At 47.0% G+C, this 13,961-nt stretch overlaps 1 protein-coding gene across 8 annotated transcripts in view; it reads left to right on the top strand.

The window, feature by feature from the left end:
- Positions 1-13,961, top strand: part of MYT1 (myelin transcription factor 1) — a 180,111-nt gene that overhangs the window by 74,256 nt on the left and 91,894 nt on the right. The window lies entirely within an intron of this gene.

The raw sequence follows: 13,961 nt of genomic DNA, 5'->3' as shown, positions 1-13,961 counted from the left end.
ACAACAGTTACAGGTACGTAACTTGTGCCTTCTCCAGCATGGGGTCTGGCATGGATTCACATGCTCATGAATACAAGAATACATAGCAGTACACACATGCACAACCACGGGAGGTGGCAAGGCTCAACATTAAGCATTTCAACAACTCAACATTAAGCATCTCTTACCTCCTCACCAGGCTCACCTTCAAGAGAACAGGTTGCGCAGCACTGCCTGGCCGACTCTGGACTCCTTCCTGGAATCCCGGTTGACGCAGTAGAATCTCGTGAAGGTGTGCGTCGACCTCCACATAGCAGCCCTGCAGATGTCCAGCAGGGGCATACCAGACAAGAACGCTGTGGTAGCAGCGATCGCTCTGATGAATGGGCTCTCGGACGGCCGGGCAACAGTTGGTTTGCCAACCGGTGATAGTGCATGATGCAGCCGGAGAGCCATCTGGAAATAGAAGCCTTCGAGAGGGCCTTCCCTTGGTTCACAGGTCCAAAGTTTACAAACAGCTGTGATGTCTTCCCGAACACTCTTTGTGCGGTCCACGTAGAACTTCAGCGCTCTAACCACATCCAGCGAGTGCAAAGTTCTCTCAGCCGGCGACGAAGGCGACGGGAAGAAAAAAGGTAACACCAAGGGCTCGTTGAGATGGAAGTCCGACAGCACCTTGGGCATGAAGGAGGGGTGCGTCCTCAGCACTACCCTCGACTTGTGAAATGTCAGGTATGGAGGTTTACAGGAGAGGGCCTGGATCTCTCCCACTCGTCGTGCAGAGGTGATGGCCACAAGAAACGCTGTCTTCCACGACAGGAACTTCAATGGTGCCGAATGCAGTGGCTCGAATGGCGGCCCCATGAGCCTGGTCAGCACCACGTTGAGCTCTCACGCCAGGGCCAGAACCTTCACCGGCGGGAACGATCGAAACAGTCCTTTCATGAACTCCTTCACCAGGCGATGAGACCACAGAGATAACCGCCCTGGAGTTCTGGTGAAGCGGAGATAGCCGCCAGATGGATATTGATGGAGGCATGGGCCAGCCCCGCCTTGGCCAGCGATAGCAAGTACGGCAGCACTTGAGGGGCTGTAATCCGCAGAGGGTTAATCTTCTGTGTACGGCACCAGACAGAGAACCTCTTCCATTTGTGTCCATAGCACTTGAGAGTCGAGGACGCCCTGGCCTTTGCAAACACCTCCTTGCAGTCCGCCGGGATATCGTACCCTTCGAACTCTAGTGCTGCAGGAGCCAGGCCTGCAGGTTCAGCGATCCTGGGTCTTGATGGAGGATGGCGCCTCCTTCCCTGGCGAGAAGATCCACGTCCATCGGAAGTTTGACCGGGGGGGAGACACTGACATGTCGAGGAAGATCCGGGATATGTCCAGAAGGTCCGGGAACCAGATTCGCCTCTGCCACGTCGGTGCGACGAGGATCATCCTGCACCGGGACCGTCTGAGTTGACTGATGAGTCGCAGCAGCAACGGCAACGGGGGAACGCATACAGGAACAGGCCGTCCCAGGGAATGAGAAGGCATCGCCCATGCTCCCCGGCTGGGGAAACCTGCTCGCGAACCCACGGCACTTGGCGTTCGTCGCCATCGCAAATAGGTCGATCTGGGCATTGCCCCATTGTCGGAATAGGAGATCCACTTGATCCTGCCGAAGTTCCCACTCGTGGCACGAACGCAGCTCCTTGCTGAGTGAGTCGGCGGTGGTGTTCTTTATTGCTGCCAGATGGAAGGGCACCAGGGACATCCCTTGGGCAATGGTCCAGTACCACAGATCCTGCGCTTCCTTGGATAGGGCTGGGGATCTGGTGCCCCCCTGCTTCCTGATGTAGAACATCGTGGTGGTGTTGTCGATGCAGACCCTCACCACCTTGCCCTTGAGGGACGGAAGGAACGACCTGAGGGCCCAGAGCTCCAGGACGTTGATGTGTAGTGACCTCTCCTCTGGGAGCCAAAGGCCTCTTGCGTGGAGATCTCTGGTGTGCGCTCCCCATCCTTCCAGGGAGGCGTCCGTCGTCACCATTTCCTGATGTGCCGGGTCTGGAGGTCCATGCCCGCCTCTAGATGCGCGCGGGTGCCCCATCACCAGATCGCTTAGCGGAAAGTCTCGTTGAGTGAGGTCCTGTCTTCGAAGCTGCCGCCGCTTGCATTCAACGGGCGTCGAGGAACTCCTGCAGCAGACGCATCCGCAACCTGCATAGGCGCACGAGGTAGATGCACAAGGACATCATGCCGAGTAGGGACTTGATGGACCTTACCCTGGCCATGTCCATGGTCAACAGCCGTTGTACCTTGCCCAAGATGGCTTTCGTCCTTTCATCTGACGGCAAAGCCAATCGCGCCACTGTGTCGAGTCTGGCTCCCAGGAACAAGGGCGTCTTGCGACGGTACCAAGTGGGATTTCCGTGAGCAGTTGGACGGTCTTCGCTGTGTGATCGACGGCGAGTTCCCTTGACTTTGCTCGGATGAGCCAATCGTCCAGCTAGGGGTAGACGTGGATCCGCCACTGGTGCCAGGCACTTGGTGAAGACCCTGGGTGCTGACTTCAGTCCGAAGGGAAGGGCCTTGAACTGATAGTGTCGCCCTTGGACCACGAATCGTAGGAACTTTCGATGTCCTTTGAGAATGGGGATGTGGATGTAGGCATCCTCCAAGTCCAGTGACGTAGAAAGTCGCCTTCCTCTAGCTGTTCCAGTACGTGCTGGAGGGTGACCATCCAGAATTTCTGGAACTTGATGTACTTGTTTAGACGACGAAGGTCCAGGATGGGTCGCCAACCGCCAGTCTTCTTTCGGACGAGGAAGTACCGTGAGTACACTCCGGAGCCCCAGAGCCTCTTCGGGACGAATTCTATCGCACCCTTTTTCAGCATTATTCATACCTCCAGAAGTAGCTGTGGGATGTGGTTTTCCTTCCTGGCCACAGGTGGTAGGCGGGACACTTTCCTTGGAATTCCAGAGTGTGCCCGCGGGCCAGCGCGTCCAACACCCAACGATCGGTGGAAATGGACTCCCACATGCTGAGGAATTTTACCAGCCGGCCTCCCACCGGGGTGTTTCGGTGGGGGCCCGATGCTGCGGCCGGTTCAATTCTGCTTCCCCGAGGCCTTGGCACCTTGGCCTCCTTGGCAACGACGACGTCCTCCAGCCTTGCTGCGGCCTTTGTAGGCCTCCTGCGACGATGAACGGGCCGCTTGGCAATACGACGAGGAACTGCCACCAAATCCTTTGGAAGCGCCTTGAGACTTGCCTCCGAAGGTCTGAAAGGGCGGCCATCGCTGATGGAGAGAACCCAAGGCCCGGGCCGTCTCAGTGTCCGTCTCGATGGCCTGCAGTGACTTGTCCACTGCCTCGCCGAACAGGTTGTTCCCGTCGAAGGGCATGTCTAGTACCCTGGTCTGCACGTCCTGACGGAAATCGGTGGCCTTAAACCAACCACGCCGGTGAAGGCAAACGCTGTTGCCCATTTGGCGAAAGCCGGTATCGGCGATGTCCGTAGCCACCGTGATGGCGTGGTCGGAAGCCACCTCGCCTTCCTGCAGGATTTCAAGGGCTTCTGCCCTCTTGTCATCTGGGAGGAAATCCAGGAGGGGAGCGATCTTGAACCACAGCTCCCTGTCTTAGCGCGCCAGATTGCGAGGGCATTGGCCGCTTTGATGGTCGTCGCCGCTGACAAGATGACCCGTCGCCGCATGGCATCCAGCTTCTTCCCCTCACCGTCAGGTGGGGAAGTGGAAGTTGATCCCGTCGCCCCTGCCGATTTCTTCTTGGGCGCCGGAGACCACCGAATCCGGGGACGGCTGAGCTCTGAGGCACATTGGGCGGAATCTGGGACCCAGTACTTCTTCTCATACCGGTAGCTCTTCGCAGGCGCCGTGGATGGGTTTTTGAGTAGCGACAGTCCTTCGTCCCACGTGTCATCTAATAACGGTACTGAGAGGACGGTACTGAAAGGACAGTCTTCCTCTTGGCCTCCTGTCGCTGGTAGAGGAAACCCTTTTTCTGTTCTTCAGGACAAAGTTGGTAGAGCTCCGACGCCCTGGTGACAATGAAGCGGAAAGAGCCAATTTCATCGGGGGGAGGCCCGGCAGGAGGTGATGGGAGATCCATCCCGTCGTCACCACCGTCGTCTTCCGTCCCCGTCGTCGCCGTCTCCGTTCCCGTCTCATCCCTCGGTGGAGAAGGAGGTGAGGGCTGGAAAGGAGGGGGAGGAAGGATTCGCCTCTGCTTGTTCGGTGGGCTTCAAGACGGTCCAGGTGCAGCTGGATCGTCCGCTGGGGTTAAGGGCAACCTTGTCCTTATCTCCGTACACAGGGCCTAGATAGCCATCAAGATTGCTCCTGAGTTGTCCTGTGGCATAGGCACCGGTTGGGATGGGAGCGACGGCTGTGGAGTAGGGTCCTCTGTCTCCTCCACGATCTGCGGCTTCTCGTCCGCTCCACTGTTGCTTTCTACATCCGCCTCGTCGGGATCCCTCCCGTAGGACCGGACTTCCTTGAACTTCTTGTCCAGGATCTTTGCAACGCCAACCAGCTCATCTTCAGAGGTGGTATACGTGTCCATTATGGCTACCGTGCCCCCCCCTTTTTCTCCACCCCAGGTTTCATGGGGGTCTTATTGATAGGCTGAAAAGAGTATTCCCTCTGGGGTGGCAGGGAAACTCTAGGCCTGGACGTCGTCTCCACTGGGGTAGCCTCCACAGGCTTTGCCAGGGCTGCCACGACTCCTTCAATCAAGGCCTTAGCCGGGTGAATCAGGGCTTTCGCGATTTTGGGCGCGCCTGAGGCTTTCACCTTGGGGGAGGGTCGCTGCCTCGCTCCCCTTCTGCCGCCGTCAGGATCGACCGGGGCTTCACCCGAAGCTTACCCTGGTTCTCTGACTTCCTCTTCACCGAACCAGAGCGTTGGCTCGTGGTTGATGGCGCGCCCTACCTGGCAGCCAAGGAGCCCGAACCATCGGCGCTACCGGTGCCCGCGGACTCGCGGTGCTTTGCCTTTTGTTGGGCCACTGTCGCAGGAGCGCCCTCAAAGGTCTTAGAAGACCGCTCGGACTTCCTCTTCTTCTCTCCTGCTGCTGGGCTTTTCCCCTCCAGCCAGTTGGTGAGTCGAACTGAACGATCCTTCATTGTCCGTTCGGACATATTCTTACAAAACGCACAGTCCTTCTTCACGTGCGATTTGTCATTGTGAAGGCAGTAAAGGCACCGAGAGTGCTCATCTTCCTTGAAGATATTCTGTAATCCGCATCCAGGGCAGCTCCTGAACAGCTTGGATCCAGGCATCGTGTTTCTTTTGTCCTGGGCCATGTCCACACGGGGTAGGCCTCAAAGATCTTCCGGAATCCTCCAAGAAGCGAAAACTCGACAAAAATTCGCACTTGAGGGGCGTAGAAAATTTCAAAACTTGTCCCCGTTGATCGGAAGTAGAATAGGTGGAGCTTGAGGCTCGATTGACCAAAAAATAATAAGAGTAAACTCTTCAGAGAATCGCAAAATGCAGTAAAAGCTTGAGAACTATAGCACGAGGATACCAACACTTGAACGTGCGGTAAAAATCTGAAGATGGGTGCCAGAGGAGGGGCTTAGGTAGAGGGCAGTCATTGGCTGGGGGCAGTATGACCCAGAGACCAGTGATTCGTTACTAGTAGAAAGACAGTTTAGAAACGAAACTGAAACAGATTTTTTCTTTACTGAGGATTCCCAGCCTGACGATGGGGAATATTCATGAGCATGTGAATCCATGCCAGACCCCATGCTGGAGAAATGTATATCATATGTGTTCTAACTCTTGTTTATTAACATTTTCAAATACTCAAACTTAATGTCTGGAAAGCACCAATTGGCCCTATGAGCCACAGTATGTCCTGCTAACTGTTGGTTTCAAGCTAGCCAGGCTCTACTGTGCCAGAAGCAGGAGCTAAATAGCTCCTAGCTCCCCTCAATTTCGAACCCTGCAGTCTATTGCTGCATTCCACTTGTCAGATCACTGGTTCAATTGTTGCTTTCTGCCGGTGTACTCTGAGGTTCATGTCTCATGTCCAGATTCTGCAGTCTCTGGGTCATTTGTGACGTCCTGGTTGTGATGTATCTGTACCTTCCTGTTCCGGTATTGTCTGGGGTTTTCATCCTTTCCTGTACATATGCATTAACATTGGGACATTGTGATCAAGCCTGTCCCGCGAAATGCTATATTATGCCAAACAAGGCATACCTTCCTCCACACACAAACAAGGATTTCTCAAGCACCAAAGAAATGATAGAGGCTGATATAACATGTACAACCTCTATCCCCTAAATAATAACAAAACTAATTTTATTTTTAATCACACTAAAATCAATCTATAAATTCTGTTAAAAAGAAAGGGCAATATACAATCTGACTACAGCAAATCATTTTTTGTTGCCAAAGTTGAATAGTCTAATATGTACGTAAAATCTTGTGGGGTTAGTACGTGAGAACAGAAGGTGTTATATAAGCACTAAATGTACAACATCAGACAATTAAAGGTAGAGCATTGTTTGATTACAGCTCTATCACATGGAGAAAAAACCTATTAGATGTCTTAGGTTTGGTTTTGTGAGAGTCGACATATGTTTCGGCTAATAGCACCAGGAGGAATCAGGCAAAGCACAAAAAACGTTGTCTGTTGATGCAGGTGTAGCCGTCTTCAGAACAAGAGGAGAGGAACAATGTGACAATTTGGTAGTGCTGAGTCGTACTTTTTATATAAACACGAAACCCACTACAAAATAAACAAACATGGACATATAAATGTAAACAAAATGGTTGGAAAATATATATCAAAATAAAGAAAAAGAAAAAATGACAGTGTAATAGAGACAAGGTCCCCACTGACAGTACACATCATTGTTATCATCACTGACTGCTACCAAGCAAAAAGCATCAGGCATGTAGTGTTTAATTTGCCATGCAATATGGGGGAAGGCGTATTTACTTGGGCCTTCCAGCTAGTAAATTGATAGAACTTTTGATATTTGTGAGGGCATGCTTATTTTTTAACAGCCTGGGGTGGGAGAACTCACCTATGTATAAAGTTAAGGCGGAAAAACCGCGATTTGCTTCACAAGAGTACAACACGAGCCGAATATCTTTTTGATTTCAGTGACCAGTGGAGATCTATCAATAGAAAACAGCTAGAGATCAATATAAATTGCACGAAGTGTGCCATTGATTTACTTGCATTTGATGTTTAAGCAACGTAATTGCATACAGAAAACATCTAATGAAGTTAGGGTGAGTATGCTCACCTGTATTCAATACGATAGAGACTTGTATGGTGTAACCACAGGACGTGTTTTTGGATCGTACTTAGGAATGGCGTCTAGTAGATACGGGCGTTTTCAGAATCTACTAAAGGCAACAAATGTGAAAGACCGCTGTTAGAAATTCGTGAGATCTACCAACTAAATTTTGTATACAGAAAGGCGAGGTTGTTACCTCTGAATTGGCCGGAGATTGGGTCCGCTTAATAGAGGTTATAATTAGCCTTTTTTTGGCGTCGATCAACAAGTGCCTAAGGAGAAGTAAACACAATAAATTCAATAATGGGTCTGGTCTGTGTCTGAGAAAAGCAAAGAATTGTGGCGGCTGCTTACCTTAAGGCTGATTGTAAAGCAGCGTAGAACGAGCGAGCAAGCAAAAGCTCTGTTCGTTGTGTTTCGAATGCCGAGGACAAACTCGGGGCGTGGTCACCAGGAGTCTTGGGCCGGAACATTCAGCGTGTCAGGCGTGCGTGCTGACATGAACAGCTGTGAAGGGATTCAGCAGAATCTTTTATGTAAATGTCACGATGACGTTGTGACCTGAGAAAGCGAGAGCGCACTCACGTCTGGTGTTGTTGGAACCGGCGAGATTGCAATGCATCACTGCACAAAGCAAAAAGCGGATTGAAACGTTCAGAGAACTGAGCAAAGGATGTTCAAGCTGCCCTGACTTTTCCTCAGGCCCCTGTCTTATATCTTATGAATTGTTGAATCTTTCAATCCCTTAACAAAAGTTAAATTATGAAAGACGTGAATACACTATCTTTTTCCAAAGAGCTATATAAAAGATTACTGTAACTTCCATCAGCTTTCACAAGCGGGGATATCACTCAGCCTCCTCTAAATGAGAATCGAACAGACATTCTAACACAAAAAAAGAAACAATTAGTTAGAACCGATTTTGATAACAATGATGTGTACTGTCAGTGGGGACCTTGCCTCTATTACACTGTCATTTTTTCTTTTTCTTTATTTTGATATATATTTTTCAACCATTTTGTTTACATTTATATGTCCATGTTTGTTTATTTTGTAGTGGGTTTCGTGTTTATATAAAAAGTACGGCTACTAAGAAGTACTCAGCACTACCAAATTGTCACATTGTTCCTCTCCTCTTGTCCTGAAGACGGCTACACCTGCATCAACAGACAATGGCCCTCATTAGGACCCTGGCGGAGAGGGTTTTACGCCGGCGTAGTGCATGGCGTACCTCTCCGCCAGACTACGAGTTCCCGTAGCGCCATGGAAGGATTTTTACGCCTGCTTTTTGCAGGTGGAAAAATCCATGGCGCTACGGGACTTGTTGTTAATTACGCCACCGTAATTTACGGTGGCGTAATTAACGCCTTCCCCACTCCCATTATACCCTATGGGGCAAGAATGGGAATGGGGAAGGGTAAAATGGGGATTGGGGACTTACCGCCCCGCCAAGGTCGGCATGGGGCGGTAAGTCCGCCAACCACCTTGGCGGAGTTGGCAGCTTTGCGCCATGGACCATGGTGCAAATTGCACCATGGTCCTCCGCCAAGGTCCTAATGAGGGCCAATGTTTTTTGTGCTTTGCCTGATTCCTCCTGGTGCTATTAGCCGAAACATATGTCGACTCTCACAAAACCAAACCTAAGACATCTAATAGGTTTTTTCTCCATGTGATAGAGCTGTAATCAAACAATGCTCTACCTTTAATTGTCTGATGTTGTGCATTTAGTGCTTATACAGCACCTTCTGTTCTCACGTACTAACCCCACAAGATTTTTCATACATATTAGACTATTCATCTTTGTCAACAAAAAATGATCTGCTGTAGTCAGATTGTATATTGTCCTTTCTTTTTAACAGAATTTTTAGATTGATTTTAGTATGATTAAAAATAAAATTAGTTTTGTTATTATTTAGAGGTTGCTTTTTTCAATGTTTTTTCAAATGGTTTTCAGAAAACTGTTGTGTTGTCATCTGTGCGCCTAATTTTAGACTAGTTAAGTATTAGCAATATACTCAACATTATATTAAAAAAGTGTTTCATTGGCAGGTTTTTTCCTAGCGACAGACACACCATTCACCTTTCTGTGGTTTCAAGGTCATAGGGTCACCACTCCTCCTCCTGCTGCTCTCTTTATTCTTCTGTGATCCCTGAGGGTGGTGCTCCCAGAAATTGGATCCTTCCTAACGTTAAATAGGCAACCTCTATCCCTACAGGTTATGCAGTTTTGTAACGCGGCCATCTTCATTGCAGTCCATAAGTAGATGTCCAAAATAGCTGTGCCACGTGGATCTATTAGAAACTATTAGATATCTGAACTGTCATTTCCATTTGATTTTATCACCCACCAAACAAACGGTATATGGTATGACAGACGAAGTATCTATGGTAATGCATCCCTTGCCCAAAGAGATACCTTTATGATGAAATATTAACACTGGCATTCCTTAATTAAAGAAATGCTTCTATGCTTGTTTATCAATTCCGTATCTTACTATAAATGAATGCACAAAACTGTCTCTGCAACATACATTTATAGAAAAGGGATTTATTTAACACATGACAACCAAAAACGTTAAAATGGTATCAAATTATTTTGCCGATGTACATTGCAACGTGGTAATTTACTTCGACAAAATGACTTTTATGGGTGCATACAGGTGTATTCTTATCGTAAGCGGTATGGGTGGGGGATTTGGGGAGGGAGTAGTAGTGGTGGGGAACATGGGGTGTGGGTGTGACCCGGTTATTTAAAAATAACCGTGAAAAACCAAGGTCATTTAATGTCATTTTATCCAAGTAAATTACCACGTTATAATTTACTTCGGCAAAAGAACATAGAACAGTTAAAATAGTTTTAGGAAGAGCATCCCTTGTCACCGCAGGAATATGGATGTTATGTATCCACTCCTCTTCTAGATGTTCAGAGTTACATGCTAAAATATCACAGTAAAAAATATTTTTAAATATATTTGAAAAAATATGTTCTTTTCACGAAGTACAGTGCACCACTATGCCGCCATGAACGAGAACAATCGGGAATTGCACATAATACAGATTTCATTAAAAAAAACACTGTATTTGAGAAGATAGAAAAAAACAATGTCAGCTCTCTGGAACGTGCCCATAAATATTGCAGAGTGCGTTTTGCTTTTGTGGAGCTGAATGTTTTATAGATGCATTTATTTCGCCCGCACGCCTGAATACATATGGAATTCTAATGCTGACCTTGGAGAATTGCAACATGGCCCCTAATGATGTATTTGCATAGAGCTGTCAAAAAGACATTCTGGGCTACACCCCTGGAGCTGACAGCACACAATGCCAAGGACTGAAAGGTGGGCCTTAAAGGAAGCAAAGACTAAAGGGGAGAATTAACCACTAGAGTCCCAGACACCGAGGCAAGTGCGAGAGATGGTGGTTAGAATGATAGAAAGACAGAAGCTTTTTAATGTGTACCGTTAAACAGAGGAGAAAACCAATTTGCATTCACTTTTCTCAAAATTCTATTGCCAATAACTTCTTGCTCGCTTGACAGACCCGGATGAAATGTACCCAAACAAATGCCTGGGCCGGGACCACCCCAAATTGGAAAATTGGGGTAAATTCTTATAAAGGTTTAAAAGTTATTCATCCTTGGAACAAAAACAGTTTTCAACCTACTCCTGTTTACTTTCCCATAGGAAAAAAAGGTTCATCATTTGAACACACGCACGTGAAAACACGTGAAAACTGCTGGATGGAAATTCCACAAATAAGAAGCAATGTGTGCACAAAGCAGTGCAGATATTCCTTTATTTTGGTTTGGTGTAAATGTATGCAGCAGTTTTGAAAAATGTGACAAAGACAAAGAAGGGAACGCCCTTGCCCCAAAGAAAATTGCATACCTGCATGGTACATTGCAGCAACTGAGACTTTTCAGAAATCAAAAAATGCACATTTTTTTTTTATCAATATGGGTTCTTATCATTGTAAGTTTGCAGTACATTTATTGTCATTTGCAGTAATTTGACAGTAGATTCACGTTTTCCCCAAAAATATTTTCAAAATGTTTCCTAAAACACCAAGTGGGCCATTTTACTAAAAATGTTACGCATGCAAGAGACCAGCAGCATTAGTGCTTGCATGCTGTTGGGTCCCCTCCTTACAATTTTAAACATTTACAAAGCAGAGTTTAAAAGTGATGAGTGAAGCCAGGCAAAGTCACCTAAACTGTTCATTTGTACTCTGTTTTGGAAAAAATGTAAATGTTGCCTGCAAATTATGCTTTGCAGACAGCGTTGAATTCCTATGGAATCAGCATGCTTTTCTCATGTATGATATATATATATATATATATATATATATATATATATATATATATATATATATATATATATATATATATAAAATATATATATATATATATATATATATATATATATATATATATATATATATATATATATATAGGAAAATCCATTTGAGCTGAGTCACACACTCTACAGCGCCCCTAGTAGCCATCGCTAGAAGTTGACCATCAGTTCTGAGCCACCAACAGCAAGGCATTGCGTGTATGCAAATTAGCCCAAATGCAAAGCTTTTCTCCAGGAAATTGTCTTTGACTAAGAGGACAGTGCTATTTTATACACTGCTTAATCAACCCGAGATGAATTAGAGAGAGAGAGAGATATTACTGCAACTCTATGGTTAAGATAAAACTAATTTGCATTGACTTTCCCAAAAGTCTATTGTTAAACATTTTTGACACACTCAACTAGTGAAAGAAAGCAACAAAGCCAGCTCACCAATGGACCCTTGCCCATCAGACATTTGCAAGAACATCCTCAGCAAAGAAACTCCTCCAAATTACATCCCCAACCTCATGAACCAATTGCTAGAAACAGGCACAGTACCTAGGGGTTTCAAAGCTGTCTACGTTAAACCACTCCTCAAAGATCCCTTAGGAAACATAGACAACCCAACCAACTACCAACCTATATCCAACATCCACTACGCGACCAAACTGTGAGAAACCTACGCATATGGACAAATCCTGGCACACGTGGAAAGCAACCACCGACTGGACAAGACACATGCCAACTTCAAGCCTATGAGAGGAATTGTATAAGCTCTATTTTCCGTCTGGGATGACCAAAAAATGAACTAAGACCAGAACATCACTTCTGCCCTGATACTATTAGAGCTTTCAGTGGATTTTGACACTGTCAACCATACAGCCCTCATTAAAAGGATGTGTAAACAACACTGCACTACAATGGCTTAAATCTTTCCTCACAGAAATAATGGAAACCACCTGGATACCACCCATCCGCTCAACATGACATGCACTCACCTGTTGAGATCCACAAGACTCATCCCTCTATCCACTGCTCTTCAACATTTACATGACCCCACTGATGAAACTCATCAAGAGACACAGATTCACATCCTAAAACTATGTAGATGATACTCAATCATCTACAAAATCGATATCATAAAGGACATAGAACAAACCATTGCCAACTGCAAGTTACAATGCAGACACATAGCCATTCTTATTACCTTGAAAAGGTACACAGAGAGCTGAGAATCATTTGCAGATCCGAGGCCTGGGGACATCTGCTCTAGCCAATCACACTTTAGTACCCTAGGGGTGGGTAGCATGGGGCAAGACCCAATAGTCCCCACTCTGCAACATTGTTATAGATAGTAACTTGGGGATGGACCAGGCCATCCACCTGAAATGTGAGTGCCAGTAGAATAACATATAGTGTCCACTATAGGCGGTAAACTACTCAATACCCAATCATGGAGCCCGATAGGTTTTCTGGAGAAGGGCCCAGGTTGTGACGTCACTCTGACGTAATTGTAGTGTAAAACCAGCCTGCGAGCAAGGAAGTGTGTGATGTGCATGGATTTTTCTTGTTCCTGTGCTGTTGGTTTTGTCTGTAATAAACAGCAGTTTGAACTTGCCGTTGACTGAGTCCTCTGTGTATCTTGGGAAGGAGGGAGTTGGGCTCTCCAAGTCTGAGGACTTCCAGTGTCCCTCTGGCACACCTGGGAGTTCTTCCCAACACACTATAAGCAGTAAGACGAGAAGCAGATTAACACTGTGCAAGCATAAGGACATGGTGCAACATTAACACCATGTGATCAGTAGGCTGCTGAATCCACTGAATAAGAGTTAAGGTGACTACTGCAATGACCCTATGCGAATAGAAGATGGGCAAATGTAATTACAAACCTAATAGGACCAAGCTCCCTCGAATGCACTGGCAGCCTGGCACCATGTAAATGGAATGCCTAAGGGCCACATTAACAAACCTTCCAGTATCTCTGCTTTATTTTTGCGTTCAGTACATCATTCTCAGAAATCAATCTCTTCTGCAGAAGATGTGGTGGGGAAAGGGTGGTGTACAGAGGGGAGGGAATATGGGGTGGATTTTGTTTGTACAAACAGAAGTTGACACTATGATAGAGTCTGAATGGGATCATAAGGTGCAAGGCGTAATTATATTCTCTGTGAAAACATTCAAGTGACACATATATTGGATTCTTTGGCCCTCATTAAAAGTTTGCCGGTCCAGAAAAAAGTACCAGTAACAACGGTTACCTGCACCTTTTCCAGACCGGCAAACTACAAGTCTGCTGGTAGGGGCTGCCCTGAATATCCCTGTATTACCGGAATATCAGGCGGTGGCAACGGTAAGCGGAGGTTGCCGTTAGGC

The sequence above is a fragment of the Ambystoma mexicanum genome, chromosome 3p (assembly GCF_040938575.1).
Source record: "Ambystoma mexicanum isolate Mex_15411 chromosome 3p, UKY_AmexF1_1, whole genome shotgun sequence".
Taxonomy (NCBI): domain Eukaryota; kingdom Metazoa; phylum Chordata; class Amphibia; order Caudata; family Ambystomatidae; genus Ambystoma; species Ambystoma mexicanum.
The sequence above is the reverse complement of the archived record's forward strand: the minus strand, read 5'-3'. Positions and strand labels throughout refer to the sequence as shown.